At 41.1% G+C, this 27,975-nt stretch overlaps 1 protein-coding gene and 1 pseudogene across 1 annotated transcript in view; both read left to right on the top strand.

Annotated features, from left to right (window-relative positions):
* Window positions 1-22,084, top strand: part of LOC122810841 — a 174,126-nt pseudogene extending 152,042 nt beyond the window's left edge.
* LOC122812350 (beta-1,3-galactosyltransferase 2-like) overlaps window positions 1-27,975 on the top strand; it is a 306,603-nt gene that overhangs the window by 58,115 nt on the left and 220,513 nt on the right. The gene's annotated exons all lie outside the window — the stretch shown is intronic.

Below are 27,975 nucleotides of genomic sequence, written 5' to 3'. Positions count from 1 at the left end.
GTGCACCGGTATATAGTACACTATCGATGTCATGGAGTGCACCAGTATACAGTACATGATAAATGTCATGGAGTGCACCAGTATATAGTACATGATCAATGTCATGGAGTGCACCAGTATATAGTACACGATCAGTGTCATGGAGTGCACCAGTATATAGTACATGATCGATGTCATGGAGTGCACCAGTATATAGTACATGATCAATGTCATGGAGTGCACCAGTATATAGTACACGATCAGTGTCATGGAGTGCACCAGTATATAGTACATGATCGATGTCATGGAGTGCACCAGTATATAGTACATGATCAATGTCATGGAGTGCACCAGTATATAGTACATGTTCAATGTCACACGAAAGGTAGGGAAGCATGAGCAAGGCTATACGTGTTCACTTCCACAGGAAAGTACCTCATTGGTAAAACATGACACAGTTAACAGGCCACAGAGGGACACGCAGCAAAGTAACAACACATTTTATCATTTAAATATGAAGGAAAGGGGAGGATAGCAAATGTAGAAAATGCAGAATAGCAAACAGAGGAAAACACATAGGAGTAACCATAATGAATGATAGGTGGGGAAAGAGGGTTTTCTTTTGTAAAGCAGGCAATATTTTTTTATAAATCTAAAGAGGAAGGTTAGATGGGAAAGGTAATGAGTAGTGTGTCTGTAATTAATAGAGGGAGCAGGGAAAGTGACCTGCAGAAAAACAAAAATGAAATGCAAAAGTAGACAGATGGTACAGTACGGACACAAGCTGGAAGTAACAGTGGAGGGAAATAGATGTGCAGCGGATGGACACCTGGAGATGGGGAGGGCTGGAGTACAAACAAGTTCCGCTGAATGATACATAAAGGAGGGGGACACCTGGATGGAGAATTAGGTAGGGTACAGAGGGCGATGGGGAATTAGGTAGAGTACAAGGGCATGCCAGAATCTGCAGTGGTGGTGCTGCGGTAACGTTGTCGCCTCACAGTGAGATGTTGTCCTTTTCGATTCTCAGCTAGAGCATCTTCTGTGTGGAAACATGCATGAATGGGCGTACCTTCGTTGAAGGTTGTGCATCAGGGCTGGCAACTCGACACATAAAAATCTACTGCCAATCATTAGCGGACCGGAGTTCTGCTGTGGCGACCCCTAACCGGAAAAAGCCGAAAGACACAACAATGACAACAAGGGCATGCCAGAACAATACAAAGAGTAGCCCATCCAGACATCAATCACCTCCATGGTTGACACCATGAAAAAGCTTTGCCCCTGGAGTCCCAATGGATGAGTCTGGCTGGTCATGCGACTCAGATATGCCAGAAATGCTCAATACTATCCAGGTGGGTGTTTGGACACAACCAGCCTATGAATCTAACACGAGGTATCGACAGAGAACCCTCTGGGCCACTCTCAGAGCAGCATCTTCTGCACCCTCCTGAGGAATGGCCTCCAAGGCCACCAGTGAGTCTTCCAAGTCACCTTCAGTAGTATGACCTCCATCCATCTGCTGAGAGGCAAACCCAGTAGCCATTGATGACCAAGCACCAGATGCCTCAGCTGGTGTAGACCCAGATATCTACTGTTGCCCTTTGCCTCAACCATAGATGGACCTGTAGGTCAATGAGAATCTCTCTCTCTCTCTCTCTCTCTCTCACCTGCGAAGCCCACGACCACTCAACCGGTCCACCTGAGATGCCAAAAAGCAGTCCCATGTACCGCCACACATAAAGACATCATGTGATATGCATTATTTGGCAGCAATGGTGAACTTGCAAACATATCCCTGGTGAATAGTCATAGGGCTACGAGTCTAACAGGATCCTTGCATGAGCATCATGTGCACAAGTCTCATTAGCACTGGTTTAAGCAGGGATTAGCAGGTTAGTGCTGCTTGGATGTGACACTCAGAGTAATGCATTATGGTAGCATTTCTGAGACAATCACACTAAATTCCCTCATTAGTATAACCGCTGCTACAAGGCTCATTTTAACTCCTTATTGTAGGACACTTGTGTCAGGATAAGTAAGTCAGGAATTAGGAATTCACTGAAGAATACACTGCACTTTGATACAAGCAGAAAAAAATGAAAATAATATACCTGGTAATGCATCTGTGCACTGTACTGAACACGGCAGAGACAGAGAGCATCCAGAAGAAGCAAGTGAAGTAACATAGTACAAGGGCCTGACAGGATATGCATCCAGCTCTGAGGTGGGAGATTGTGTTAGGAAACCCCAGAAAAAAAAGCATGACAATTAAATCTACAGCTATAATGGGGGACACTGTGGCCTATGTGCACTGAGGGCAGGACAATGTAGAAAATACACAGTGACCACTGTATATAGATGAAGGCAAAGCTATTTATAAACAGAGTGTGTGAATGTATAAAATGTGCAAAGCAATGCAGGCTGTCAACATGGTATCACATGGCAGTGGTCACTGAAAACATGCCTGTGAAAAAGGAGGTATATGTCATTTGTGAAAATTAAACTAATTTATAAAAGATGCTTGTGTTTCAAATGTATTAGAACTGCATGACATGTGTATATCAAACTGCTGTGTACAGATGTTTGTGTTGAAAAGGTATTTGTAAAGTGCTTGTGCTTAAAATGTATCCGCATTGTCCACTACTGGAAGAGAACAGAAATGTATATGCACTGTTGTAACTGTTTAAATGTATATGTTAACAGAGGAAACCGGAGGGTTAACCTCAGTCCAGCAAACTTTAGAAAAAATATCTGAAATTAAATTATTTTATAGGCTAGACCATAAAGAGGCTATCTCTCAGGTTTCAATGCAGCTAAAGACACAAAGTCTGTACTAGGAAGCTTTCTATATTGTCTCTGGGGTGAACTAATTGCAACTTTGGAAGCATGAAGGAATGCAATTGTTTTATGACTTCTAGCACCTGCCAAATATCTGAGCAAAAGCCTTTGTCTAGGTAGGCAGATGCTAAATACTACCAGCTGCCAGCAGTGGGGGGTTGCATGACAACTAGAAGTCAGATAACCAGAAATAATGTCATTCTGCAAGCTATCCAAGCAGTAATATGTTAGATATTATTCTGAGAAGTCTCGTAGTGAGACAGAGCATTCTGCATTCTGTCTTGTACCTGACAACAACAAGAACCATGCATCATCTGTCTTGCTCTAATAGTAAGTTACTAGGGAAAAGTATAATTCTCTTAGATACAGTCAAGAATATAGCAAAGCTTAGTTTAGATTTTGTTTTTCTTTATTTGTGTGAGCCTGTACTGCCATGTTATTTTAAATATTTCATGTGGTTTTGAACTCTGATGTCACTGTGGATATATATTTAGTATTGTCTTGTTCTTTTATTATTTATTATTAAATATATTTAAATATTTCATTGTGGCTTATCTGTGTAGATATATTTATGTTTTGAGAGTACTTGCATATTTATTTGGTGATACTGTGTGGGCCACTCCTAATAGCCTTGCTCTTGGTCAAACTACAATTTGTATTAGTATTAATATTACATAGTAAGATTGGACACCCTTTGTTAAGGGTCTTAAGGTAGATGGCAGGAGTGACTGGTGGCAGTGTTAACTACCTTATAGTCTGGGCAGAAGGGGGCATAGCTAGTAAACCTGTACCAGCCTTTCCCAGGTGTGTGTAAATCAAACTCAAAGAGTGTGTGTGTCAGCTACTTGGGTAGGGGCACGAAGCACTGGCTGGACAGAGAGGGTGATGGAGGTCTTGGCTTGGTCACTCAGCTGAGATCTCAACTTATAGCTGTGCCAGTGTGGAGTCTTTACTGGGGATCTGGAGAAAGAGGGAGAAAACAGCCCCAGATTGACTGTGGTTTCTGTGTGCTCTTAAGGGAAATTGCACTTGATACAGAGAGCTGCATCTGGAAATACTGTGTATGTATCTGTTATCCTCCCAGTGACCACCCCCACAGGTGCTAGTGGTGAGGATTGAGGCTCCTTGATTACTGGTTCAGTAGTGGATCATTACAATGCCCATCACCACTGACAGTATAGGACAGTCATAATGGTCATAGTGCAACAATGGACAGAGACAGTAGAAGCAAATGGGAGAGGGAGGCATTGCACATCCATGTGGTCAAACAAGGACAGACATATGCATGTACTCACATTCTTTTTATTTATTATTTTATTTTATTTTACATTTGTTTACCGGAAAAGTCCGACTGGACAACATTTTCAGCAGAGGCCTGGGGAGAAAAGCTCCAAGACACATAGAGAATAAAATTTTAACAATTTTATATAGATTTTCTTCAGAAATCTAAACAAAATTGGCATAGCATTTCTAAAAAAAGAAACAAATTACAATGTATGGTATTTGTACAGGATAGAAAAAGCAGACCATTAGTTCAAGATTACTATTGTTAAGGTACAAAAATCATACAAGCATAACAGTTTGAGCAAATTACTTTATATACAGTCTATACAAGATTGGACAATATTTATAAGTTTGAACTTATGATTATATTTACTTATTTTATTTGACATTTGTTAACCAGGTTAGTCCAACTGGGACAAAACCCTTTTGCAGTGGAAGCCCGGGGAGAAAAGCTCCACAGAAAAACATTCAATATTTGACATATAGTAATACAAAAATTTACACAGACATAAACAACAGAAGTTAATATTCATGGAAATTTGAATAAATATTGTAGCATGAAGAGAATACAGTGGAGAGAAGCAAAAAAATAAGACAGATAGACCTTTAGCTTTAGAAAAGCTAAAAACCAGGCCAAATAAGATTGGCTGAGAATAGCAGAAGAAATGATTAAGTAAGAAAGTATTTTAAAATTATAGAAAAGAAGCAGAGAGGAGGGAAAGAATGAGTGATAGTGGGGTCTATATTGATCACCGAATGCTTAAAAAAGCGAACGGTGATTAATCGACCCTATGTAAGCGAAAGCTTACAGTGTCGAACTGTCAGAACTGTTCTAACAACAACAAAAAAAGAAAATAAAAAAGAAAACACTTTAAACATTACATTAAGTGGGGGGCTTTGCCCCACACATACTCCCGATGTGGGGGGCTGCACCCCCCACGCACACTCTACTTAAATATACCAACTCTGAGACCGCACTACAGTGCCAAAAACGGCAAAGTAACGAAGTGGCCAAGCAAATTCTTTCCCAGGGAAACAATTTGCTTAAAAGCCACTTCGATATTTTGGCATTTCAGTCTTTTAAGTTTGACCAAGATGCATTCGAAAGGAAATGCATCTTCGGTCTTCTAATAGGGAACCGTGATAGTGATAGAGATATGCTAAAGGAAATTATGTAGCGAGAATGTAGACAAGACTAGAAGAGATTTTTGTTTAGTTAGGATCTTAGCGAGTTTGGTGTGACTTAGATAGTGATGAAGCCATTTAGGTAGCATGGTTTAGTCTGGGACAGTATTTTGGCCAGTCTGTTAGGTGACTTGGTTTATTCTAATTTAGTTATTTAGCCAGGTTCAGTACATGGACAGATCCATGTAGTAGACAGGTGGGCTGTTAGTAGTGTTTTGAATTGGTCTATGTTAGTGTTGGATTTAATGTCTAGTGGAAGGCTGTTCCAGGCACTGGTGACAGTACAGGAGCAGAGGGATTCTCCAGCAAGGTTTTTGCTTTTTGTTATTTCTAATAGTGCTTTATTTCTAGAGTGAAGGGTTTGTTTATTAGAGTAGTGAGATAGTAGGTTATTTAGGGCTGGAGTTCTTTTCAGGCTGGTTTACTATTTGGTGAGCCATTTTGAGCTGATTGTATTTTAGCAGTGAGGGGAATTCAAACCATGAAAGTTTTCTGAGAGAGTGCCAATGGTGGGATCTACAGTCGGTGTCTGTAGCAAAGCTTGCTATTTTATTATAACAAGCTTCTAGTTTTGTTATGTTTAATTTTCTTATGTTGGTATGGATAGAGGATGCGTAAATTAATCTTGAAATAAGATGGGTTCTGGCAATAGTGTATCTGGTGTCGGCTGTGAGATAGTGTTTGCTCCTATAGAGGCACCCTATTTTTGTATTACAGAAAATATATTTTTGCAACAGAATACAATGCAGGCAATAGTACATTACAGTCAATAGAACAATAATACAAGCAATAGTACAAAAAACACAAATTGCTCAATACAAGTACTGGAATAATTTCTACATAAGCACAATTAATAAACAGATGATAGGAGTAATGGAGAACAGTAGTAGAAGAGGGTTAATAAATTATCCTGGAGAGTAGCAAGAGCATAGCCAATGATATGAATGTGAAATAATATATTCTGGTCAATAGTAACCTCTAATAGTTTAGTACTAGAAACTGCTGTTATGATGGTGTTATTGGCTGAAGTACTTTTGAATGGAGGTGAGGTGTCAGGGGCTCTAATACAGTGAAACTGGAAGAGTTTAGTTTTTTGGGGGTTTGGTATTAGTTGTGCATTAGTTAGCCAAGCTTCTATAGCTGTAAATGACTGTTGAGTTATTTGTTCTAGTTGCTGGAAGGTAGGAGGAGTGCATATTAGGGTTGAATTGTCTGCATATTTTATGAGTGTGGTTTCTCTTGTGGCTGTGTGGAGTTTGTTTTGAAAACTGTAAAGAGGAATGGGCCAAGGATAGAACCTTGTGGGACTCCTAGAGTAACAGGCAGAAGTGGGGAAGAGTTTTTGTTGCCATAATACTATTTGTTGACGGCCATCCAGATAGTCTTGAAACCAGGCTATTGCTATCTGGCTGAGGTTTAGTTCAGCTAGGACAGTTAAAAGTTTGGTATGTGATACGGTGTCAAATCCCAAAAATTATGCCACACAACCACTAACTGACATGTGCAGCCCACAGATATGCACATCTTGTCATGAACCAAAGAGAATGCAACAGCTGGGAAAATTGAAAATCTAGAAGACTGACATGTTACTGCAGCCCCCACATTCACATGGCATGTGCATCCTGGACACAGGGAAAACAGACAGGGCATTTCAGGATCAGATGTGGCAGGACATCGTTGCTGTGGGTGGCCATAATATGACCATAGAACTGGTGTGGAGAAGGTGAACTAATATGCTACTGACATTTCCAGCGGCATGACCACCACAGAAAGTGGGCTATGCACACATAAGTGACCCACTGAAGTAGAAGAGTTTGTAATATTCCTTAATGGGGAGGGTGAGTGGACCCTCATACCTGATGGTGGCCTGAAGGATAGAGCTAAGCTGTGGATAACTGCCTCATTGTCTGTAGGGGATGAACCAGGTTAGTAACAGCAGATTCAACTACAGCATTGTGCATCACAAGGTATGCATGTGTTAATATGGTATTCACAGACTTGTACTGTCTTGTACTGGTCTGTGTACTACATGGGGGAGGTGGGATGAGGAATAAGTTTCATTGCTGCTACTGGTATGTTATCCTTATATTTTCACAAGTTCCACTGGTGGAGAGGAAGGCCTTGCATAAGAGGATAGTATATGACTGATGTCAGTAGATCACCTATAGCTGGTGATGAGGACAATGTGTGCATGGCAAAGTTTGGTGACACAGTGCCATCGTCAGTGATGCTAACATTGGAAGAGCTCACACACATCCTGTATGTATGTTGTAAAGGTGGAGGGGCAGTCTGGATTTCCATCCTCAACAATTTTTAATTTTGGGCATTCTGCAACTTGAGCCCCACCCAGGTTACACAGCAGTTACCACCACAGATTACTTCTGTCTGCTACTCTAACTCTGATGTGCAGGCACACACTATAGAAGAGAGGCATGTTGTGGAAGGCAGAAGACGCTACCTGTGTTGTGACATAGAGTGCAGAAAAAGGCAGCATACAGTGTGCTCAGATCCTTGGTACCCCACATAGCATCCAGGAGAATGTCCTTGAGGCAGATAGTAACTGGTCTTCATTCTGCCTCAAGTGGCCATGGTGGCTATGGCCATGGGAGGATCTAGATTCAAGAGTGACAGTTAAAGGTCAGCCATATAACAATGACAAACACTGTTCCAGAGACCACATCACTTCATCTCTAGCCATAGCAGCCAACATATCTGGGCATGCCTAGTTACATAATCATGCTCAATTATGTTTTTCTGAGCATGCCCAGTTACACAATCATGCTCAATGATGTTTTTCTGGTCACGCCTAGTTACATAATCATGCTCAATGATGTTTTTCTGGGCATGCCTAGTTACATAATCATGCTCAATGATGTTTTTCTGGGCATGCCTAGTTACATAATCATGCTCAATGATGTTTTTCTGGACATGCCTAGTTACATAATCATGCTCAATGATGTTTGTTAAGCTCCACCACAAGAACACATCACCAACACATATCATGCAGTTCTACTCCATCAATATCGTCCGTAGGCCAACTAAGTGCCATGCCTATCCATGGCCATCATCCAGGTCATGGACTCTGTGCATCTATTGACTCTCAATTGTATATCCAACCCAGATGTTCTACACCATCCCTACAGTGAAGCTCATCAAGCCCTAGAACAGTAGACCAACATGGGAATATGACCAATGTGCAAAACATTGCAGATCCACCCTCCTACTGTAGGATGTGATCCCTGACTCCTCCTACCCCAGTCACCACCAGCACCACCCTACCATTGCAGGATGTGATCCCTGACTCCTTCCACCCTTATCACCACCAGTACCACCTTGCCCTGTAGGATATGATCCCTGACTCCTCCCACCCCAGCCACCATATCCCATAAGTCATGACCATAAGCTAGCATTGCTGTCACCTGTACTATGTCCTGCCTCCCCTATAAAAATGATGATGACTCTACTCTGCCCACCTTCTATGGTGCATGTGTAAGGTAATGCCTGATACACAGCATGGTCAGTTACTGCACTGTATGGCATAGCATGGGCATGGTAGTGCAAACGTCAGTTTTCTATGCCTTTTCAGTAACAAGGGACATAGCTGTGGTCTATTTACCAGTTTTGCACAATACATTGTACTCCTCCCCAGCTTGCATGGGAGGGCCACTGCCACATGATCCTCTGATGACTCAGCACCTGCATCCTCATCTACTGCTGAGACATGTCTCTCCAGCAGTGGCACAACCTTCCCATGTTGCTTGTGTAGCACAATAATATGTAACATAGATCACACTGAATATTTGCCTATAGGTTTCAGATGCTTACTGCAGTGTGCTTTCTGGTTCAATTCTCAGCTAGAGTGTCTTCTGCGTGCAGACATGCGTGAATGGGCATACCTTCATTGAAGGTTGTGTGTCAGGGCTGGTAACTTGGCACGTAAAAGTCAACTACCAATCATTAGCGGACCGGAGTTCCGCTGTGGCGACCCCTAACCGGGAAAAGCCGAACGACACAACAACTGCAGTGTGCCACCATATTTATTCAAGGTGTGAGACCATGGCTGGCTGTAGTGACTTAAATACGGAGACCATTAATATGGTGTGCACTCTTTTAGAAATGGTCTAAGAGAACAATGTTTTTACTTATGAGGGGACATTCTACATTCAAAAGAGTGGGGTAGCAATGGGCACAGCTTGCACCAACTCTTATGCGCATCTCATTCTGATTGAACATGAGATAATATTTTTATTGAATTTGTCTTTATATGAGCAATATATAACACATTATGAACAGCTTGTGGATCTCTTTTGGATACATTAGTTCTTTTACGTGATTATATGGAGTCCACTAGCTCGTTCCCTAAATTTGATATGAAATATTCCCAGGAAGTTATTGAATTTCTAGAGATCTTTAAAGCACTAGCAGCTGCCATACAAACACAGGTACATAATAAGGAATGCAAGAGGAATTCATACCTACACAGATGTCGCAGCATGCATCCATGTCATGTCTTTAATAATATCATGTGCAGCCAAATGTATTTATTTATTTATTTACATTTGTTTACCAGGAAAGTATGACTGGGCCAGAAGCCCATTTTCAATGGAGGCCCGGGGAGAAAAGCTCCACAGAAATATAAGCAATATACAATAATTAGATAGTACAATAGTATACATACAGTAAGATGTAGAATACAAATGCTGCAGGTATCAAAATTAGTGAAAGAAGACCCAGGTTTAAGTCACCTAATGTATGATTTTTGTGGTGACTTTATTGAAAAAAGGCACAAACAAGGGAGAGATTCTTATGAATAAACAATTTTTATTAATAGAGGTGAAGGATTCAAACATTTTGTATCTATGCAAGGGGGGGCGGTGACACTGAAAAACCTATACTAAAAACATTGAGTTTCCCATTAACATACTCAGGAGACACTAGGAATGTATGCTAACTTATAAGACTATGTCTGCATAATTATAAGGAGAAGTTGGAACATTTTAACTGTAGATGAGAGATGGAATATAATAGGGATCTTCCCCAACTTTAGTTATAAAACTGAGAAAATTTTAAAAAGGACACTGGTATAGAGATGCTTTAAGGAATGAAAATAAATATAATCACAGTGGTGCTTTTCTCAGTTTAAATTATAAATGTTGTACTTATATTAATAAAACAACAGAGTCCCATTATTTGAGAACAGGGAAAACATATAGACTCGGTCATTATGCTGACTGCACTAATAACAATTTGATGTATTTCGCTAGGTATCAATCATGCTAAGCATATTATGCATATTATATAGGGAAAACGGGTCTATATCACATTGTCAAATTCTGAAAATGTTGAATGGCCAAAATGTCGAAAGTGCCGTTCATCGAAACTGTTCTTGTGGGGGGTTGCGCACCCCACACTCCCTGCTGATTATATATACCAACTCAGTGATTGCACTACAGTGAGGAAAGTTCAAATTTTCTGATCCTCACTGTACCGCAATCCCACAAAAAACTTTTCGCTAAATGTCACTTTCGACATTTTAGCCATTCAACATTTTCATAATTCGACAATGTGATAGGAACCCACTCTAAGGGAATGGTTGTATGAGTATATTTCTAACATAACAAGCCTACAAATGCCCTAGCAAAACATGTTATGGGATCTAGTCAAGAGCATTGGTTTAAATTTCAAGTTTTATTCTTTATTAAGCCTAATCGGCAAGAAGGTGATTTAAAAACATACACTGAAGCCATTAAATTAAGATGAATTTTAGAATTAGAGGCAGAGAAATACCCTGGTTTAGATGATGTGGCCTCTTTAAAACCAATTTTAAAAGGTAAAGGGTTGAGGCAATGACATTTGATTATAGTATTTTTAAAATATATATTTTTAATCTAATACAAAACTTTAAAAGAAACTGATTCTAAAAGGCAAAGAGTTAAGACAACAATGTTTAATTATATAATTGATTATGTTAATGGACGATGTAATGTCATTAATTATATAATGATTTTGTTACAATAAATATTTATGCATTTCTGTTTTTAAGACTGATGCAGGCATCTGCGAAAATGCATTTGCTATTGTTTTAATATATGATTCTCTATTAAATTATTCATTGGTGCATGGTGTCTGAGGGTGTCTGACAGTGGCTAAGTGTTTTTGAGGGTGTCTGAGGGTGTCTCAGGGTGGTTGAGGTTGGCTAAGGGTCTCTGAGGAGTGATTTATTCATTTTGACCATACCTTTAGGAGTCCAAACACATTTCAACAGGTTTCATATCTGAAAATGTGCCGCATTACAAAAAATCATAACTATGCTCTGGAAGTCATTGTCCATGGTTCCAGTGCATACCCAGCAACACTTGCAACACACAACAGTGGACACCATTATATGTGGCCTGTTGGCTGCCTGAATGGAAATTTTATGTACTGGCCCATAGGCCTGCCAATATATGCACCTATCAATTAGATGACCCGGTGGAAAGTCACCCAGCATGAAACACTGGTAGAGTTCACACAGTATATGTGATGTGGGAGTCATGAGAACTGCTTGAATGGCACACAGGCTGACTGTATATAATTCCCTGAGCTTTACACATGACACAGCATTTGATGGAGTGGAAGCTATTCTGGTCGATGCATTGGACATCATGTAGGGTGGCTACAGCCTTAATGGTGAAGTGTGTGTAATCAATGTCTCCCAGGGCCACAGGGAAATAAGTATGCGGTAAAATGACGTTATAGTTGTCGTGGTTCTCTCCACTGCTGTCTGCAGAAACCACGTATGCCACATACACCCCTCTAAGTGCTGCAGCATCACATCAAGGAACAGATTTTTGGATGTGTGAGTTATATGTCTGTGAAAGTTTTGGTGAACACCATGTCAGATACTAAAATTTTCCTTTAGCAAGGATGGTTAATATGCCACACATACTTTGTATCCATGAGAGGGAAAAGCCATGCATCTCACTTTATTCTAGGTATGGTTGGCACATGCCTAGTAACTCCCATGTGGTTTTCCTATCTACACAGTAGTCGCCAACAATATCCTGTCCATGTAGATGATGGTACTATAGGTGCTGGCCATCTCATCTCTGCCACAGAGGTTGACAATGTTCAACATCATAGACCCTGTCTGCAAAAGCAATCTGCTGCTGTCCAGTTCAAGGTTATGTGCATCAAAGAGTCCTGATGTGCACAATGGAGGAATACCATGATGCACACCACTAATTTTATCTGTCTGTGAATTGCTTTATCATGTTTCCTTCATCATTTGCATGCACAATGGGGCTCATTTGCATGACACACCTTATTTGCATAACATTATGTAGTCATTTACATGCCATGCATATCCTGCTATTTCTCCCATAGTGCAACTTTGCTATTCATATCTCTGACTTGCTTCCTGTGTGTCACAGCTGTTCGTGCTATGTGCTAAATGCTTGTGAATACCCACATAGTTATTTAAACAAGATGACAATGCTATGATTGGAATTACAGAAGCGAAATGGATTCTCCCATGACATCTGCGTACATGTTTATTGTTGGTAGTTAAAAAATCAATAAAGAAGATAACAAAAAGATTGGTAAGTGCTAATGTTTACAGTACTGCAGTTAAACCAGGACTTCTGATTGGTAAGTGCTAGTGTTTACAGTACTGCAGTTAAACCAGGACTTCTGATTGGTAAGTGCTAATGTTTACAGTACTGCAGTTAAACCAGGACTTCTGATTGGTAAGTGCTAATGTTTACAGTACTGCAGCTAAACCAGGACTTCTGATTGGTAAGTGCTAATGTTTACAGTACTGCAGTTAAACCAGGACTTCTGATTGGTAAGTGCTAATGTTTACAGTACTGCAGTTAAACCAGGACTTCTGACAGATGAACGCTGATAAAGCAATATGTCACTAGGAGGCATTTCAAACAGATGTCGCCTAAGATAATGTCTCTAAGAAAGTTGTTAGAGCAGGATATTGTGATACAACCACAGCACAATAAACCATAAAAACAAAAACTTGGAGCCAAAAGCAGTATGACTGCAGATAACCTTTACTGGGGCTTCCTGGTACCTCGCCACTTCCTTGAAGGCATTGACCGAGGTACCAGAAAGCACCAGTGAGGGTTATTTGCAGTCATACTGCTTTTGGCACCAAATTTTTTGTTTTTATAGAGCAGGCTATAGCCTTGGAATGGAACCATGAAGAGCAACAGAGTTTTAAAATATTCAGGAAACCAATTACAGCTGTTCCAGTGCTAAAACACTATGACATGAGTAAAACAGTTGTTTTGCAAGCAAATTATGGAGAAAAAAATAGTTGTGATCCTACAAGTGACTAAATCAGATTCTTGAGGATCAAATCATTTCTACATACACAAAAATATATATGCTCAAATAGAAAAGGGACCCCATGTGCAAAATGGGAAAAGGGTTACAGGATGGATGGATGGATGGGTGTAGATATTAGGAATTCCATGAATACATCTAGGGTAAAACGTTCGGGTGGAAACAGAATACAAATGCTTGCAAATCATATATAGAAAGTCCTTGTAAAAGGCACCTCCTAGATGTACTTAATCTAAAACATAATGCCCTGAAATTGCAATACATACCTGGTCAAAAACTATACATAGCAGATATACTGAGTAGAGAATGCTTGCCAGAGATGCATGAAGACATATTAGAAGAAGAAGAACTGGAAAGTCTTTGGACAAATCCATAGTTAGTTATGACAGAAGTAAAAATTTAAAGAAAATTAGGAACCCACCACCACTGATTTATTAATGTAATTACTGAAAGATATTCCAATGACAGACTCGCCTGAGCAAAAATCATCAGTAAGGAAAGAAATGCAGTTTTATTTTATTTCAAGGTAGAAATAAATTGCGTGTAGGGTTTAATGTTCTAAGTTTTCAAAATTATAATGCCCAAACAAAGACATAACAAATGCTTTCTAAGGACAGATGAATCATATCGTGGAATAGTAAAATGCAAAGAAAGAACAAGAGACTGTGGGATTACTTGGGAGAAAAGTTAGTTAAAGGACCACTACGGGCAAATGATGAAGAAAACATATATTTTTTTATCTTGCCATGATTTACTACACCTCCCAAAGCTGCCTTCAGCAAAATAAGCACTCATTCCTAATTTTATTTTGTTTTTACTCTTGTCTGCCCTCATGGGGGCAGACATGGTGATTCCTTTGGAAAGCTAAATCTGTCCTATAATGCACAGACTGAGAACAAATAGCCCTACCATATGTTGTCAGACTAGACTTCCATTCACTTAGAATGGAACACCTGAAAAAAACTGCCAAGTTTGAGAGTCTGCAGCTCATGTGTCATTGACTGGTATGCGCTGAGTTTTACAAATGTTGTTCCTACTAATGTACTACACATTCTCTGAAAGAAACTTGCAAAAGTGTCAACAAATTACTGAGATAAAAAAGACTTTTCACAAGGAGCAGTTTTGCAAGTTTCAGTTCCTGGCCAGGTTACTCCTCCCATCTCCACTCCTTCAGTGGGCTACAGTCTCACATTTCCAGCTTTGCTAGATTCAACTATTTAGTCAGCTTTGCATGACAATAGAAATAAAAAAATAGCCTGGTGTGCCACTAAAACTGTTCCCTTGTATGTCTCTTCACTTCTGAATAGCAATTCCCAAGAATAAAAAAAAAAGCAAACTCATCAGTCCAGAGTTTAGGCTAGTCTAACCATTTTTTAAAATGTGCACAGTAAAATATTCAACTTGTAATGCATTTTGGCTGCTGACATGGTTATCTTTACATAGTTATTCTCTTATAGTATAACCTGAACTTATGGTATTTAATGATAAATTTTACAACAGTTTTCAGTTTCTTAACAATGACCTCCCAAGCCTCTGATGTGACCTAGTACTTTCTTACTTATTGCTTTATGTAGTTTGTCTTAGTTGTATATTTGTAGTGTGTTTCTCATCCTCTCAGCAACAGACTCCTGGAGAAGCATATGCTTGTATAGAAAGAGTACCAGCAGCTGTAGCAGTGATACCACCCTCCAAAACAATGCACTCAAACATAGTACTGACAAACACAAGGGAATGTATATGTCTGAATCAAGCAGTGATGAAATTGCCAGGGACTTCACTGAGCAAAATTTTACTCTTAATTTCTCCATTTCATAATGCATAACATTCGCACCACACTTACAAAGGCACATCTCCACCTTCCACAAACACAGCAACCCACACCCACACAACTGCTACGGTTTCTCCCTTCAGTTATTGCAAGCCAAGAACAACACTATTTAATAAGGATACCTACCAGACAAGTCTGCATAGCGCACTTGGTCTACCTGCATCATCGCAGCTCGCCCCCCCCCCCCGCAACAGTATTCCTAAAGCCTCAATAGTGCAATATGCAGATGATACCACCATAATATGTGCAGCCAAATCAATGGACATCCTTCACTCCCTAACACAAGAATGCTTTTCCCTAGCAGAAACTTGGATTACAATCCAAAGGCTCATTCTGAACCCAAGTAAAACAAAGCTAGTACTCTTTAGCTCCCACAGAGCCACACCTCCCACTGATTCTTTCTTCATCTCCTCCTTTAAGAAGACCGCAGTCACCCCCACAAATCATACCAAACTATTAGGGGTTGAAATAGATAATCATCTTAGATTTTACCTACATATTTCTATAACCATAAAAAAGTACATACAAAACTTGGCCTACTGTATCGCAATAAAACATTCCTCACTGACCACTCCAAAACTACAATAGTGAGGACTCACCTACTATCCACCCTACTTTATGCCTCCCCTGTGCTTACAAATCTCCACAAATCTGACCTAAACAAACCTGATAGTTGTTATAAGATAGCCAAATTCGCTACAACCTCTCCCATCAGAACACATCACTGTGAATGCCTAAAAAAACTCAGTTGCATAGAACTACCACTACTACTTCAACTCAATCAACTATCACTAGCCCACAAAGTAATACATAACTCTGAAAACACCCCAGCCCTACAAAATCTTTTGCAACCCTATACAACATCAGGCCCTTGAGGTCTAGCACAGAAAACTTCCTCAAAGTAACCAAATATAACAATGAAGCTGGTAAGTCTGTCTACAGCCACTGTATAGCAAAAACCTGGAACTCCCTTCCTGCCCACATAACTGACAAATCATCCCCAAAACCACCGTAGCAGTGGTTTTATCTGGCAATGTTGCAGTTGCTGGGGGGAGGCCCGAGCTGCGATGATACAGGCAGACCAACTGTGCTATGCAGACTTGTCTGGTAGGTATCCTTATTAAAAAGTGTTATTCTTGGCTTGCAATAACTGTAGGGAGAAACCAGACCATAGCAGTGGTTTTATCTGGCAGTGTTGCAGTTGCTGGGGGGGGGACCCGAGCTGCGATGATGCAGGTAGACCAAGTGTGCTATGCAGACTTGTCTGGTAGGTATCCTTATTAAAAAGTGTTATTCTTGGCTTGCAATAACGGTAGGGGGAAACCGGACCATAGCAGTGGCTTTATCTGGCAATGTTGAAGTTGCTGGGGGGGGGGGGACCTGAGCTGCGATGATGCAGGTAGACCAACTGCGCTATGCAGACTTGTCTGGTAGGTATCCTTATTAAATAGTGTTGTTCTTGGCTTGCAATAACTGAAGGGAGAAACCGTAGCAGTTGTGTGGGTGTGGGTTGCTGTGTTTGTGGAAGGTGGAGATGTGTCTTTGTAAGTGTGGTGCGAATGTTATGCATTATGAAATGGAGAAATAGAGAGTAAAATTTTGCTCCGTGAAGTCCCTGGCAATGTCATCACTGCTTGATTCAGACATATACATAGGTTCATAGGTTCATAGGTTCATACTAGGCTATCTGCCCAAGGGCATTTATAAGCCTAGCCCAGAGTTTTGTGGCTTTCACCACCCCTTTAGTTTGAAGGATACTATGCCCATTTTTTTGCTGTGCCTCTGTCAAGCAGTGGCACTGAGGTAATCCCTGGGGTATATCTGCGATCTCCCATCCATTGGTCAAGATTTCTCTTGAACAAGGCCAGCGAGGTGCTCTGCCTCACATGTACCGGGATTTTGTTCCACAGCATAGGGAGTCTCTGGGTGATGAATCTGTCCCTCCAGCATGTCCTATTAATAACCGTGTCAAGGTTTAAGTCTCCCGCCCTTGTAGTTCTGAGGGATCTAGATTTTTTGAGGTGAAGCATGTTCATCAATTCCGGGTTGGACATGGCCTTGTATGTCAGGCACAGGTCACCTCTGAGCAGACGGTAAGTGACAAAGTGCCCACAAATTACCACATAGGTGGTAATCCATTAAGTACAGAAGAAGTAATTAGGGACCTGGGGACCCAAGTTGATAGCAATCTCTCATTTGGCAACCACGTGGCCAAAGTGGTTAGAAAAACATTTTATATAGCCCACCTAATCATGAAGGGATTCACATCTAGATTAGGGGAGGTCATCGTGCCTCTTTACTCATCCCTCATCAGGCCCATAATTGAGTACAATGCCCCTTTTGGGATGTACCTTACCAAACACCTGCAGCAACTGGAAAGACCCCAAAAGTACCTCACCAAGAGGATCAAAGGGCTCAAACAGATGCCATATGCTGCCCGGTTAAAGAAACTCCAGCTCTACTCAGTGGCATACCGCCTGCTCAGAGGTGACCTGTGCCTGACGTATAAGGCCATGTCCAACCCAGAATTAAGGGACATGCTGCACCTCAAAAAATCCAAATCCCATCGAGCTACACGCTCGAGAGACTTGAACCTCAGCACTGAAATAAATAGGACATGCTGGAGGGACAGATTCATAACCCAGAGGCTCCTTTCACTCTGGAATAAAATCCCAGTCCAGGTTAGGCAGAGTCCCTCATTGACTCTTTTCAAGAGGAATCTTGATGAGTGGATGGGAGATCGTAGGTTTACCCCGGGTATCACTTCTGTGTCATTGTTAGACAGAGGCACAGTATACTAACCTCGAAAAAGGGCACAGCAAAATTAATTTAAAATGGGTGGCGAAAGCCAAACATACTCTGGCTAGGCTTATAAATGCCCTAGGGCAGATAGCCTAGTATGAACCTATGAACCTATGAACCTATGAATAGAGCTGGAGTTCCTTCAGTCGGGCAGCATAAGACATATTTTTGAGACCCTTTATCCTTTTGGTGAGGAACTTTTGGGGCCTTTCCAGTTGCTGCAGGTGTCGGGTCAGATACATTCCGAATGGGGCATTGTACTCAATCATTGGTCTGATGAGTGATGAGTACAGGGGAACGATGACCTCCCTTGATCTAGATGTAAATCCTTTCATGATCAGGTGGGCAATGTAGAAGGTCTTCCTAACTACTTTGGCAACGTGAGTGTCAAATGAAAGGTTACTGTCAACCTGGGTCCCCAGATCCCTGATAACCTCTTCTGTGCTTAGTGGGTTGCCACCTATATGGTAGCTGGGGGTAACCTTGTTTTTCCCGAAGGGTATGACTATGCATTTTTTGGCGTTTAACTTTAGGCCATGGCTCTGGCACCAGTTATCCATCTCTATGAGACCCTTCTGAAGGATATCTGTGTCAGATGTGTTCTCGACTATGGCGCCCAGTTTGCAGTCATCTGCAAACTTTGTCAGCCATAACCCTCCTGTGTTTGCTTGTACTTCTGAAAAGTAGATGCCGAACAAGAGTGGCCCAGGACTGAGCCCTGTGGGGCACCACTTGTGACAGGCTTTGAGTCTGACATGGCGCCAGCAACTCTGACCCTGTGGGTTCTGTCACTTAGCCAGTTTGCAGCCCATCTTGTGACGTATGGGTTTACATACTGATGAGTTTTTCAATGATACCTGAGTGGGGTATTGTGTCGAAAGCCTTTGCCAGGTCGAGGTAGGCTGTGTGGACTGCCTTTCCCTCATCAATGGCCTTGGTGACTGTTTCGAAAAAGTCAACCAAGTTTAAAAGGCATGATCTGCCTTTGACAAATCCAAACTGGGTTGGATCCAAAGTCTGCAAGTCCCCTATGTCTTTATTTATGAGTTCCATTATGATCCTCTCCATAGCTTTGCAGATCAGGCTTGTCAAGCTGATGGGACGGTAATTTCCAGGGTCGGTGGAGGCACCGCCTTTGTGAAGTGGGACCACAGTTGCCGTACGCCACTCCTTGGGTACGTATCCTGAGGTGAGGCTAAGATTAAACAGCTGCCCTAACTGCGGGTTTAATTCCTCATTGAGTTTGTGGAGCACACAACCGGGGACACCATCTGGTCCCATGGATGCTGTGTTTTTCGCCTTGGAGAGAGCAGTTCTCACCTGAGCGTTAGAGATGTTTGGGGGGCTACAATCCTCTGGTATAGATATCTCTCCTTTTGGGGGGGAGGGGGGGGAGAAGTTTGCACTGAACATGTCAGTCAGTATGTTGGCAATGTCTGTACTATGTTGTGTTTGTCAGTACTATATTTGAGTGCATTGTTTTGGAGGGTGGTATCACTGCTACAGCTGCTGGTACTCTTTCTATACAAGTATATGCTTCTCCAGGAGTCTGTTGCTGAGAGGATGAGAAACACACTACAAATATACAACTAAGACAAACTACATAAAGCAATAGTAAGAAAGTATTAGGTCACATCAGAGGCTTGGGAGGTCATTGTTAAGAAACTGAGAACGGTTGTAAAATTTATCATTAAATACCATAAGTTCAGGTTATACTATAAGAGAATAACTATGTAAAGATAACCATGTCAGCAGCCAAAATGCATTACAAGTTGAATATTTTACTGTGCACATTTTAAAAATGGATAGACTAGCTTAAACTCTGGACTGATGAGTTTGCTTTTTTTTATTCTTGGGAATTGCTATTCAGAAGTGAAGAGACATACAAGGGAACAGTTTTACTGGCACATCAGGCTATTTTTTATGTCTATTGTTATGCAAAGCTGACTAAATAGTTGAATCTAGCAAAGCTGGAAATGTGAGACTGTAGCCCACTGAAGGAGAGGAGATGGGAGGAGTAACCTGGCCAGGAACTGAAACTTGCAAAACTGCTCCTTGTGAAAAGCCTTTTTTATCTCAGTAATTTGTTGACACTTTTGCAAGTTTCTTTCAGAGAATGTGTAGTACATCAGTAGGAACAACATTTGTAAAACTCAGTGCATACCAGTCAATGACACATGAGCTGCAGACTCTCAAACTTGGCAGTTTTTTTCAGGTGTTCCATTCTAAGTGAATGGAAGTCTAGTCTGACAACAAATGGTAGAGCTATTTGTCCTCACAGTCTGCATTATAGGACAGATTTAGCTTTCCAAAGGAATCACCATGTCTGCCCCCATGAGGGCAGACAAGAGTAAAAACAAAATAAAATTAGGAATGAGTACTTATTTTGCTGAAGGCAGCTTTGGGAGGTGTAGTAAATCATGGCAAGATAAAAAATATATGTTTTCTTCATCATTTGTCCGTAGTGGTCCTTTAATGCAGAAAATCTTAATTCAGGGACAGTGTCTATCAGCAAGATCCATCCCCGTAAAATTCTGCACTCTCGTGGTAACCCCGTTACAGTTGACCTGTACACTGACAAAGGTCTCATCTGAGCAGCTGTTCTCATTGATGTATCGACAGGCATCTATGAAGTCCTTGAACTGTGAGATGGAGACAAGGCTCAGTACTTGGGTAAAGGGGTCACAAAGGCAGTAGAGCACATTAACAAAACAATTGCACCAGCTATTTTTGAAAAGAAAGTGAATGTTGTGGAACAGGAGGTGAAGGACAAGCTCATACTAGAGCTTGATGGAAAAGAAAAGAAATCAAACTTTGGTGCAAATGGAATTCTTGGAGTTTCTTTGGTTGTCTGCAAAGCTGGTGCTGCTGAGAAAGGTGTCACTCTACTGCCATATTGCTGACTTGGTTGGGAATGCAGATATTATCTTACCTGTTCCTGACTTTAATGCAATCAATGGGGATTCCCATGTTGTCAACAAGCTAGCTATGCAGGAGTTCATGAGACTACCAGTAGGAGTATCCAGCTTTAAGGAAGCCATGCGCATGAGTGCAAAGGTCAGAGGTCTACCACAACCTGAAGTATGCTGTCAAGGAGAAGTATGGAAAGGGTGCACTAATGTGGGTGACGAGGGTGGCTTTGCACCCAACATCGTAGAAAACAATAAAGCTTTGGAGCTCCTGAAATCTGCTATTGAGAAGGCTGGCTATCCTGACAAGATTGTGATTGGCATGGATGTAGCTGCTTCTGAATTCTACCACAATGGCAAGTATGACCTGGGCTTCAAGTCACCAGATGACCCCCAGCTGTTACATCACTGGGGAGCAACCTGACAACATTTACAAATGCTTCATTGATAATTACTCAGTTGTCTCCATTGAAGACCTCTTTGACCAAGATGACTGGGAAAACTGGAAATCACTGACAAGTAGTGTGCATATCTAGATCATAGGGGATGACCTGACAGTAACCAACCTAAAGATGATTTAGAAAGATGTGGAAGAGAAAGCTTGCAACTGGTTACTATTGAAGGTCAACTAGATTGGCTCTGTCACAGAAGCCATCCAGGCCTGTAAGTTGGCCCAGCAGAATGGTTGGGAGTCATGGATAGTCATTGATCAGGAGAGACTGAGGATACTTTCATTGCTGACCTTGTAGTGGGACTCTGCACTGGACAGATCAAAACTGGTGCCCTTTGCAGATCTGAACGTCTGGCAAAATATAACCAGCTACTGAGGATTGAGGAAGAGTTTGTAATGACGCGCACTTTGCAGGATGAGACTTCCAAAACCCAGAGGCTACGAAGAGTGCTACACCAGCTTCAGTAAATGTACAAGCCTAACAGAAATGATGCCAAGAGAAGCTGCATAAGCTGTTTTGGTCAGGAGAGTTGAGTCAGAACAAGTACTGTGGAGTTGTGCCATATGCATACCATAACAACAGTCCAAAGGATAAAATGCTAGGGTACCCAGTTTCAGATCATCTGCAGAACAGATTGGGGATTAATTTGTTGCAGTCCAGAAAAGTCATGTGTCTAGCATGTGTAGATTATTATTCCCAGTTCCCAGAAATAATCAACTGACAGATGCAGCTACTGAAAGTGTGATTAATGCATTCAGTCATGCATTCTCAAGGAAGGGAAGCTGTCCTATCTGACATGGTCTGCAATACACAAGTCAGGAATTCAGAAAATTTGTATGAGAGACAGAAATCAAACTTACAATATCCAGTCCACAATATCTACAGACTAATGGACAACTGGAGAGAACTATCTAAACAGTGAAAAAATCACACAAGAAAAAGCAGTAGCAAAAGGACTATCCTATGAGTCATTGCTGTCGATTCGGATAACTGTTTTTTGAGCAAAAGATTTATGGGTTATCTTACAGATTAGTACCTCGCGGGCGGTACTGCGCAGCTTTGGGCGTGTCTTGGGCGTGTCTTCTGTGATTGACAGTCGCCTGTGGGCGTGACCACTGATTGACATGACAACTAAAGCAACATCGCGGCAACATTATCAAGAACAGCTACTACTGTTATTTTGCCTATTTTACTAACCAAACACACCCTTCGGGTAGACTTATTTGATGTAACTATATCTTTAGTCAAAAAACTGAATGGCAATAATGGTTTAGATGGTCTACTGTTATTTTGCCTATTTTACTAACAAAACACACCCTTCGGGTAGTCTTATTTGATGTAACTATATCTTTAGTCAAAAAACTGAATGGCAATAATGGTTTAGATGATCCAGTTGTTGCCTTTTCCACACATTGGACAGGATGAATTCGGCTCCTATTTGAAACGATTACCACCATCGCTCAAATGTGCCTTCGACAAGCTGATGTTTTAATTGGCTTTAGAAATTCTTAATTTACTGCTTATTGCTCCGAACCGCAATGTTGAAGAGTATCTAAAGCCATTTGTATCTGCTACAGTAAAGGTATTTGGTCACAATAAAGTTGTCACTAAACAAGAATGCATGAAAGTGTTTATGAGGCCGATGAAAACTGTTGGTCCTCAGAAGGTATTGGATTGTTTGTTAGAAAACATAAAACACAAAAACTCCAGTGTGAGAGAAGAGGTTATAAATATTAAAAAAGCTGTTGTTACAATATGTAACATCTGCTGGTCTGAGTAGCGCGATCTGGATATATACATTATCCAGGGAAACATTATCAAGTGACCAAAGTAATATACCGATAAAATCCAGCATGTTACAACAGCGCTTTTTGAATAGCGCGGCCTTGCTACATACATTCACCAAGTAATACAAAACATTAACCAGCGCATTTAGAATAGCACCCGATTAACCAAACTAGTAAAAAAAAAACTGTTGTTACAATATGCACCAGGACCAGCACATGCTATTTTATTGGTAAATTACTATAACAAGTACTAATAGCGCAGTTATTATTTTTGCAGTTGATAGCGCGACCTTGTTACATTCATTAACCTAGTGAAAATAGTGGTTTATACAAAAGCACCCGATAACCGAAAACAGCGCTTTTTGAATAGAACCCGATTATCGAAACTAGTACAGATAAGAACCATTCCTTCATTAATCATCTATTAAGAACTCCTTTACAACATGTTTAGTTTACAGCCATTTTATTGACAAATCACACAGCAATTATACTTTACAGCCATCACAAATCACACAGCAAATACACCGAGCAAGTACACTACAGTAACATCACAGCAATATCCCATTTTATTCACACAAATTACAGAGCAATTACACTACAGTAACATCACAGCAATACACTACGGGCACCCAGCTCTTCCCGGTGTGCCTCCTGGTACTCTCTGATATGATCCAGGAGGCACAGGAATAAGTCATTGCTTTGCCGGCCATACTTTTCACGCCAAATGAATTCATCCAGGTGGCTGTCCACCATATGTCTTAGTGTCCCGTTCATTTGCTTCAGCTGCTTTTTACAACGCGACCACATCCCCTCAACTGCATTAGTGTGTGCACCTGTTGTAGGGTCTGCAAAGTTTTTACTGTGATTCACAGTGAGGTGAGTATATTGCATTGCCGACAGTTGAGAAATTCCCCTATATGCAGCCCACTCGTCGGACACAATCACAGAACCAGGCAACACATGCTTCCTTATGATTGGGAGTAAGGTAGCCGCATCTCGTCGCTCAACAAATGTAAGGAAGCCACATCTAGTTGAACAGTCATATATACCAAAGACCCAACGGTCCATTTTGCCCAAGACTCATCCGCGATTATATTTAGTCTTCACAAGGAGGCATTCATCTATTTGGACTTCAACACCTGGACCACCTAGTAGAAGGGGGTCCTGCAGAAGTGTCCAGCTGCACACATCTCTAAGAAACTGATACCAATCCACCAAAGTTGTCGTGGATACTGTCAAGTGTTGCGCTAGCCTACAGATCGGGAGCTTCCTGCACCACCAGTGCATGACTTTAAGGATAGTATCGACAGGCAGACGGCTGTGATGGAAAAAGGTTCCACAGAGCATTCCAGCCCTGCTTCTACATTTCCTTCCTGTACATCTCCAGGAGAAGGAAGCACGATGCCGCACCAAGGACGAACGAGACCCACATAGATGGCACCGTTTCTCCGTTGGGACAATTCCGACAGACTGCAGGAATGTAATTGTGGATTTAGGCGAGGAGGTGATGTTGCGCAGTGATGAGTCGTCCATCCTATTCATTTTGCTACGATGAAAAAGCAGCAAAGGTAATGTCGCTGAATTTATAGGTAGTGCAGGACAATGGGACAATTATTATACAATGGGACAATTAATAGTATACAATCAGGTGTTAAACTGCATGTGTGAATTTTACACTTGCGCATCGTTAATGACAGTATAGGTGTGATAGGTGTGACATGTCCGGGTGTGATATATAATATTAAGTGAAATAACAGACCTTGCATGTAGGTAAAATAGCATAGGATGGTACAGTGTTGTTATTAATTATTTATTTATTAAACTTAGCAGTAAAGTAAATAGTACACAAACCGTTACAAAGCCGCGTTAAGACGATGGTGCACTGCTGTTATGCATTGTTAATGTATTAAACTTTTGAGTTGTATGGGGTGCTTGTGCATAAACTACTATTTTCGAGGATGGTGCAGGTTATTATTTAACAATGTATTTACCTTTTCAGTTGTATCTTATTGCAGGAGTAGCTTTAACTGGCTCAAGCTTGGAACAGTGGTCAGTAGCCTAGTATACCCCGTTCCTTAAACAGAGATCCCGGCCAGTGTAAAACGGTATATGCTTCTTTAAAGGGTCTAAGTAGAAGCGCACCGATCCGTTACTTTTACGGAGCGTATATGATGTGTATCATTTAGAGCTTTAACTGGCTCATGCTTTAAACTGTAGAAATTAGTACTATAATAACCATTTTGTTAAGATGCACGGTATATGCTTCTTTAAAGGGTCTAAGTAGAAGCGCACCGATCCGTTACTTTTACGGAGCGTATATGATGTGTATCATTTAGAGCTTTAACTGGCTCATGCTTTAAACTGTAGAAATTAGTACTATAATAACCATTTTGTGCATAAAGTACTTTTTTCGTTTATCTTGCAGATTAGTACCTCGCGGGCGGTACTATACCATCTCCTTGTGAGTTGCATAGTAGACGGGGGGCGTGACGGGGCGGTATTTGCTACTGCGCATCCTGCGAGGTACTAATCTGTAAGATAACTGATTTATGTTTCTGTGAGTTTCACTGCACTATGTTGTGTCCAAGTAAAGCTGCAGAGTAGCAGGAAGTGTCCTGAAACAAGATCAGATGTCCAGTGTAAATATTGCCATCAGATTATTTTTATTAGATACTCCAGAAATAGAAGATCATTGGGAAAAAAAAAACAGATACATGTTCTGTTCAGTCATCAAGCATGGTACTAAAGACTAAATGTTGCATTTATTTTAAATAATTTGATGTGTCCAGAATTTTAATTTTAATGTAAATGGTCTATAACATACTTAGTACAGAGTTTATTTTAATTCTAAATAACAATAACTACTTACAATTCAATGTTAATATTGGTATGTCTACAACATTTATATAATGCAAAATATTTTTCCTTTTTTCTTCACAGTGGCCCTTTAACTGTTTTCCAAGATTCACCAAGAACCCCAGCACTTGAGTTAAGGGCTGCAGTACAACGACCCTGTTTCTGTGATGCTGTGTTTTGTGATTCAGAGTCACATTAGCCACAATGTGGAATTACACCATTATTGGCTAATATGTATGTCTCTGGGCCCAGTGCTATAAGAATTACTCTCAGTGTAAGTGACCCCTTACACTGAGGGCAAGTCTTTTGGAATCTGGCCACTGGTCTAAGCCTATATATAGACAGGTCTTATTACAAAGTAAGTCACTTACACTGGCAGCAATTATTTTGTTATCGGGACAGGCTTACACCAAGAGCAACTCTTTTGGAATCTGGCTCCTTGAGTCACCGTTAACTACTGCAAATGCAGAAAAGCACTTTCCTGTGGTAGTTAACAATAGTGACCAATGTATCACAGTGGCACAAGCTACCCCCGACTACTTTCATGCACACACATACACACTCACACACATCTTACCTGTTTCTGAATTAATAAAACATCCCTGATGTCTCGTCTCGTTTCCTTGTCCTTTGCCCTCAGAAATCACACATCCTTATGGTCAGTCAGTAATGGCAGACGTCAGAATTATATTTTTCTTATTTTTGCGCATGCATCATCATGCCAGAGCTTATTAACTTCTTATGTGAGTCCTAATAGTAATGTAAATATTCTGCCTGATATTGTCTCGTGTTCCTTCCGACTTTGTCATGAAGCCACCCCCACATGGACTCACCCCTGCTGTTGCCTTTTGTATTATTTCCCCTCAGAAGTCACAGAATATTGCAATCCTTGCATTATGTTAGACATAGGTTCATAGGTTCATAGGTTCATACTAGGCTATCTGCCCTGGGGCAATTATAAGCCTAGCCCGATTCTGTATGGCTTACGCCACCCCTTGATTTGAGTATACTGTGCCCTTTTTAAGGTTTAGTTTACTGTGCCTCTGTCTAATAGTGACACGGGAGTAATCCCTGGGACAAACCTACGATCCCCCATCCACTTATCAAGATTCTTCTTGAAGAGATTCAGTGAGGTGCTCTGCCTCACATGAACTGGAATTCTATTCCAGAGTGAAGGGAGCCTCTGGGTTATGAACCTGTCCCTCCAGCAAGTTCTATTTATTTCTGTGCTGAGGTTCAAGTCCCTCGAGCGTGTGGCTCTAAGGTATTTAGATTTACTGAGGTGGAGCATGTCCATTAATTCTGGATTTGACATAGCTTTGTATGTCAGGCATAGATCGCCTCGAAGTAGGCGGTATGCAACTGAGTAGAGCTGGAGTTTTTTTAACTAAGCAGCATATGGCATCTGTTTGAGACCCTTGATCCTCTTGGTGAGATACTTTTGGGGTCTTTCTAATTGCTGCAGGTGTTGGGTAAGGTACATCCCAAAAGGGGCATTGTATTCTATGATGGGCCTGATGAGGGATGAATAAAGGGGCACGATTACCTCTCTTGATCTAGATGTGAAACCCTTCATGATGAGGTGGGCTATGTAGAAGGTCTTTCTAACCACTTTGGCAATGTGGTTTTCAAAGGAGAGATTGCTATCAACTTGGGTCCCCAGGTCCCTAATAACTTTCTCTGTACTTAATGGGTTTCCGCCTATGTGATAATTT

Source organism: Protopterus annectens, chromosome 9.part0 (assembly GCF_019279795.1).
Source record: "Protopterus annectens isolate FY-2018-M chromosome 9.part0, PAN1.0, whole genome shotgun sequence".
NCBI classification, from domain to species: Eukaryota; Metazoa; Chordata; order Ceratodontiformes; family Protopteridae; genus Protopterus; species Protopterus annectens.
This window is presented reverse-complemented; position numbering and strand designations above follow the sequence as displayed.